The sequence below is a fragment of the Tupaia chinensis genome, unplaced genomic scaffold, assembly GCF_000334495.1.
Source record: "Tupaia chinensis unplaced genomic scaffold, TupChi_1.0 Scaffold142100_1, whole genome shotgun sequence".
NCBI classification, from domain to species: Eukaryota; Metazoa; Chordata; class Mammalia; order Scandentia; family Tupaiidae; genus Tupaia; species Tupaia belangeri.
This window is the reverse complement of record NW_006201951.1, coordinates 2035650-2042308: the sequence shown is the minus strand read 5'-3', so window position 1 is coordinate 2042308 and position 6659 is coordinate 2035650.

The window sequence follows — 6659 nt, the reverse complement described above, 5'->3', positions numbered from 1 at the left end:
TGAAAAGAGACAGAGAGACAGAGCAGCAGCTGACAGGCAGCCTGAGCCCAGGTAGTCCGAGCAACTTGTGCGGGCCAGTCTGGGCGCCTTGATTTGCGTGTGTTTCGTGACATTCCGTAGGTGTATTGGTGCGTTTCAGACAAGACGGTAACAGGTCTATAAGGGCTTAGACACACGGGGCCAGGTGTAGCCCTTGGCGATAATCCCATCAGGGGAAATCCCATTATCTTCTAATGGAGACACCTAGCTGCAGGTGTGGGGGAAATACACATGGCCGAAGAATCTATACTGCTGGTCCTGAGATTTTTTTTTTTAACAGACTTTTTTCTTTTATTTATTTATTTACTTTTTGGAGAGGTTTTGCTATAGGGCGCATGCGCTTACTATACAGAATTATGTCACTTCTAGAAATCGTCTAGGGCGATCCAGCCATGGTGACACATACTGTTAAAACACTGTGCTCTGCTGGCTGGCACCACATGGGAGGCCTAGTTCCATTCCTCATCCAACCTAAAAGCTGGGCATGATGACAAGCACCTGTAAACTCGGTGACTCAGGAGGCTGAGGCAGAAGAGGCCCCCCACATAAAAAAATAAAATAAAATAAATGACACAGATAGATCCTGTCTTTTAAAAAAAAGAGAAGGGGGGACCAACAGTTGGTGTAATGGCTATGTCACTGGACTCCCATGTATTCGACCACAGTTCCAGTCCCGGACCCAGTGACTTAAACTCATGTCGGGCACATGTGTATGCATGTCCAAGATCCCGAGAGGAGAATGGAGAAGGGATTGCAGCGTGGCCATCCCCCTGGGGGGAGGGGGTGTGATGATTTTAACAAGATGGAGTCAGTTCAACTAAGCAGCCCTGGGTTACAATAACGTTTTTTTTTCCTTTTTTACCAGAGGGCATATGCACTCACCAGAGAGAGAAAGTGAGAAGGCGCCCCCTGGGGGAGGGCATTGCCACAGTCTTTCTCCCCCATGCCTCCACCCCGTCAGCATTTGGGGCGCACACACAAGCCAGGCATGTCTTCTGAGCTGCTGGAGCCAGGATTTGGACACTAAGATGAGCTAACTCCACAACCCTGCACAGAGGCCACGCTCAGCTCTTCGTGTTGCTGCAGTTGTACCACGCGTGCTGCTGACATGAGCGCTGGCTGACGTTACATGTAGGAAGCCCTCAGGAAGTAAGACACGTTCCTGCTGGGGCAGCAGACAAACCAAGCAAAGTTTCACGATGCGAGAGCGACGCGGTCCCATCAGCGGGGTAGCCTCCCTCTGGGGGCTCAGGGCAGGGCTTCTCTGGAAGGCGGCCCCAGTGCCAGCACCAACATCAACCAAGCCAGCCACCGAGCTAGCGCCTACCCCAGCACCAGCCCCAAACCTAGCACCTGTCCCTGCACCGGCCCTATCGCCAGCCCCAGCGCCATGGTCACTGCTGGCCCCAGTGCCTGGTGCAAACCCCTCCAGACCTGGCTCCAGCCCAGCGCTGCAGCCAGGCCCACTCAGCACCGGAACTGGTTCTGTCCCATACAGAACCAGTCCCAGGGCCAGAGTCGACCATCTCCTGAGTGAAAGCCAGCCCCGGTGCAGCCGGAGCCTGGACACCGGAGCGCTGGGCAGGACTACTACCGAACCAAGGCGTGAGGGTGTGGACTAGTCACTCGGCTCCGAACAACCGCCTCTGACACAGCGGGCGTGCCCAAATAGGAAAGCGTCATTGGGTTGACCTCAGCTGGAGACGGGTCTTGAACTCACTGCCCAGACTGGTCTGGGTTTTTTTAATTCTGTCAGAGGGCACATGTGCTAGACAGAGAAACAGAGAAAGGGGACCAGCAGATGGCAAAATGGTCATGTCACTGAACTCCCATGTAGTCAACCGCAGTTTGATTCCCAGACCCGGTGGCTTACAGCTCACACCAGGTGTGTGTGTGTGTGTGTGTGTGTGTGTGTGTGTGTGTGTGTGTGCGCGCGCCCAAGATCCCAAGAGGAGAATGGAGGTAAAGGGATTGTGGTGTGGCCATTCCCCTGGGGGGTGATTTCTCTTTCTGTCTCTCCAGCGAGCACACGTGCCCTATAGCAAAAAATCTCAAAATAATAATGACGAAGGAGAAAGCACCCCCTAATGGTGCCAGGTCACACCGCAATCCCTTTTCCATTTCTCCATCCTGTTGGGATTTGGGCATGTATGCATGCATGCCTAGTGTGGGCTGGGACTCAAACCACCTGCCTGGCCACGGGCTGTGGCTGTGAGGTAAGTGGAAGGTCAGGGCCCCGGGGCTTCCACCAGAGGACGGGCCTTCATCATAAGGCACGTCGGAGCTCGTGTTCCGACTCGGGGGCCTCACCTGGCTGGTTGCTCTCTGCGGGCTCTGGGGAAAGACTGAGCACATGCATTTTGGACATCAGTGTGCTTGGGCAGGAGGACGCGCAGCCCAGGTGCCCACCAGCAGCTCAGCTCACGGCTCAGCACTGGGAGTGCGCCAGGGCTGGGCTCTCAGGGTGGCTTCTGGTGCGCACATGTGACCCATCGGCCAAACGAGCAAGATCCCTGGCCAGGCGAGCTAGGAAGGCACCGTCCACACCGTCGCCCAGGTAGGGCCACGTCGGGGCACGACAGGCGGAGCCTGCAGGGCTGGCGTTGGACTCACCCGGGAAGTTGCTGTCGGAGGCCGGGCTTCTCGAGTGATGGGTGCTTTGTCCAGGGAGAGGCAGTGTTGAGGACTCAGCCCCCAGGTAGCTCTCTTACCAGCCTTGGCTCCAGCGTCCACTCAAGAAGCCCGCCAGGACCCTGGGAGCCCGCCAGCTCCCTCGCCCAGGGCCTCCCTGGCCTTGGCCTGTGGCTCTGGAACACGGGCCTAGCAAGCCACCTCGGCTCCCGGGCTTCACTCCCGACCTGGAGGCGGAGCAGTTCATGTGTGAATGCCATGAGCAGCTGGACTGGCAGGGACAGGGTGGGCAGGGCGGGCCTTCCTCCTGGCATCTGCAGCCCGGACTTGCCATCCACTGGTCCAGAACCCATGTCCCAGTGCAGATCCCAGCTCCATCATGGTGATCCGTGTGGACGGGGCAGGCTTGCACACCTGAGGCCTCACCCCTCTATCAACCGTGAAGACGGGACTGCAGATTCTCGGAGAGAGGACAGACAGAAGGCTCGTGGGACCTGACCCATGGCGGGTAGAGAGCTAACTGACCACGGAGGTGCGGCCAGGCAACAGGCCACAGCCCACTCTCATCTGCTAGGACAGGCGTCTCCCCGCCTCCGGATTCCTGAGGCATCTGTGTACTGCTGACTTGGGAAGGTGGGGTGCCGAGACCTGCTAGGCAAAGAGGGGAGAGATGCCCCCACAGTGGGAGCGGTGGTGGATTCTGGAAAGAACAGTCACACAGACGCACAGTAGAGAAAGGAGGATCAGGCGTGCCACGTCTCTGACGGAGAAGGCGCAGCCCTGCTGGGCCCAGGTTCATTGTTGCGCAGGGCGATGGGAGGGAGACGGAGGGAAAGCCAGGCGTCCTCTGTCATCCCCTGCAGCTGCGGGCCGCCGTGCTCCCTTGGTCTCAGTGAGCCCCACCTGGCCTCCTCTGGCTGAAGCCGTGTCCTTTAACCTGCACCGCCGGCCCGTCTAAAGCTCGTCGTCAGCTCAGATGTGCGCCTCCGTACATCTCCCCCTGCTTTCGCTAGTGGGGGCCTGTGGAGCTGGATGGCTCTTGCGTGTTCTCGCTGGATGGTCCTGTGTGTTAGCAGGGACATAAACGTGACTGCCACAATCCCCAAGTACCGTGAAGAGTGGCGAAGCACGCTATGAGGATTAGCGCCCTGGAGCTGGTCTGCAATGCGCGTGGCTAAATCTCAGGGATTAAATGAGGGCACAGAACTCTCCTGCATCTCTCTGATTTGCTTGCGAAGATCTTTAAACACTGACAGAAGACCATAGCCCCAAAGGTGGTCTTGTATTGAAGTCCAATTCCAAAAGATGTCACTACGTAGAGGTCGAGATGGCGATGTAAAGCATGGCATTCTAAACGACTGTCTAGTTGTCCAGTGAACACCTGTTTAATGAGAGTGTCAACCTGGCTGATCGTGAGGTTCCCGCAGGCAAGTCACCCACATCACATGGGGCGGCGTTCCACCAGCAAACTGCACACGGAGAACGGCACGTGGGGTGAATCAGTAACTGACTGCTGACGCCATCAGTGGGCGTTGCCCCAGCTGATGGGAATCCCTTGTGAATACTTTAATGTTTTGGATCCCTCCAGGTAACCGGGCTAACAGAGGGAGACCCGGGACATAGGTTCAGTCACCTTTGTCTTCTTGTGTACTGGGTGGGCGCTTACCTGCACGGTTAGTAACGCATCATCACCGGGAAAGCAGGGCAGCCGCACCTGGCTTTCTCCGGCCTTTCACCAACTGTCCGGCTTTTCAAGACAAAGCTTTCACCTGTCCCCATGTGGGGTAGTGCTGTCTGTGCTGATTCACCATCCTTCCTGTCACCTTTTTAGGATCTTCCTGCAGATCCAGGCCCTGCATCCTCTCCCGTATCTGTTTCATCACTTGTCCTCTGGTTGTTCCATTGTTTAGGGGTCTCACAAGTCGAGCTGAAACCCACACTTGGCTTCAGCGACGATTCTGGGAAAATACAAGCACACCGTCAACCCCACGCTAATACCAGTTCGGGTTCCTTCCATTCTCCTGAACTGGAATCTTCCCATTTTGCGTATCGAGGTCTAGCTTTTTCTGTCCCTTGGTAATGAATTTCCGCAGCTGTGCGGCCCTTTGATGTGGTGTAGGGAGCGGCCGAATCTGAGCTAAAGAACAGCGACCTTTAAAGATGAGCAGAGCACACTCTAGCTTGGCCCGATGCTGCACACCCGCGGAGGCCAAAGGAAACTAGGTTTCCGCCAGAGAAGCCAGGTGGGGCTCACTGAGACCAAGGGAGCACGGCGGCCCGCAGCTGCAGGGGATGACAGAGGACGCCTGGCTTTCCCTCCGTCTCCCTCCCATCGCCCTGCGCAACAATGAACCTGGGCCCAGCAGGGCTGCGCCTTCTCCATCAGAGACATGGCACGCCCGATCCTCCTTCCTCTACTGTGCGTCTGTGTGACTGTTCTTTCCAGAACCCACCGCCGCTCCCACTGTGGGGGCATCTCTCCCCCCTTTGCCTAGCAGGTCTTGGCTATGTGGTATTCAGAAAATTTGAAGCATGTAAGGCAAGAGGAAGTTTAGAGTGAGGAGTTACAGGGTACCTGTCTCCCCCTCTGACTGCGTTTTTAAAGCTGGTTGGTCCCCTAATCAGTTCTCCAACCCCAGCGCAGGTCTCTTCATTTAATGTTCTGTGTCCCGGGAACCAGGGCACGTTTCCTGCCAAGTCAAGAAACTGATAGGCCTGCTCGGTACCAACGTCACGGCCCCTCTGTTTAACATACCCGACGTCTGGATGTACACCTCTCTTCGGACAACCGTGTCCCCACATTCCACACATGACGCTAATTCACCCCTTACCTTACTCTGCCAGTCTCCGACTTTATCAGTACCGGCCACACGCAGGAGCCCACTCACCTTGCCCTTGCCATGCTCCCGTACTCAGGGCTTCGTTCCTTTATTTGCCCACACTGGGCGCCACTTGCTCGTCTTTAAAAGTCGCTGTGGTTTAGCTCAGGTTCTGCTGCTCTCCACAATGGGGTATGTGGGCCCTACACCCAGGGCAGGAATGGCAGAAACCTGGCTTTTTGCCTCACACATGAAGAATTAAAGACACTGGGAACCAGCAGTTAGCGTAATGGCTATGTCGCTGGACTCCCACGTAGTCGACCGCGGTTCGTGTCCCGGACCCGGTGGCTTAAAACTCACGCCGGGCGTGTGTGCGTGCGTGCCCAAGATCCCGAGAGGAGAATGGAGGAGGAGGGATTGCGGCGTGACCATCCCCCCTGGGGGGTGATTTCTCGCTTTCTGTCTCTCTGTCTCTCTCTGTCTGTCTGGCGAGCGCACGTGCCCTACAGTGAAAATCTCTCCAAAAAAGAAAAAAAAAAAAAAAAGAATTAGAGACGCTGACCCAGTGAGGGGAGAGCAAAGCAGAGTCTATGGAAGGAGAGAAGAGCTCCTGCAGGCAGGGAGGGGCCTGGAGAACGAGCTGCTGGGGAGGACCTGAGGTGCAGGGCTGTTATCCTGGGAGGAGCTCTGTCCAGGTTCTCAGGAGGGGCTTGTGCATGCATTGCCTCGTGGTGGGTCACATGCCACGGTTAGATGAGTCTGGTTGTTTTTCCTAATTACGCAGTGGGTACACAGCTCAGGAGACTGACAGCTTCGGGCTTTTTAAAGAAACTGTCAACCCTAGCTGGCTGGATCTGTACAACCTCCTCAGTGTCTATTTTTTTTTTAAGAGAGATTTTTTCTATAAGGTGCATGCACTCGCAATAGAGACCATTATTTTCTTCCTGGAAGGTGGTGGGATCAGAAAAAATAAGTTTTTTGTTTTAGGTCAGTCCTTAAGTCACTACTGCAAGCCATTCCTCGTGCTGAGCTACCGTGCCCCATCTCAGAACTGTGAGGACAGAGCAGTCCTCACGTGGCACGCTCTCCTAACCGTCTGGGTGGTCAGGCTGCTCATGGACGCGCAGGCGGGCTGTCTGCACTGGCGGAGGGTTCCTGCCCCGCCCCCCC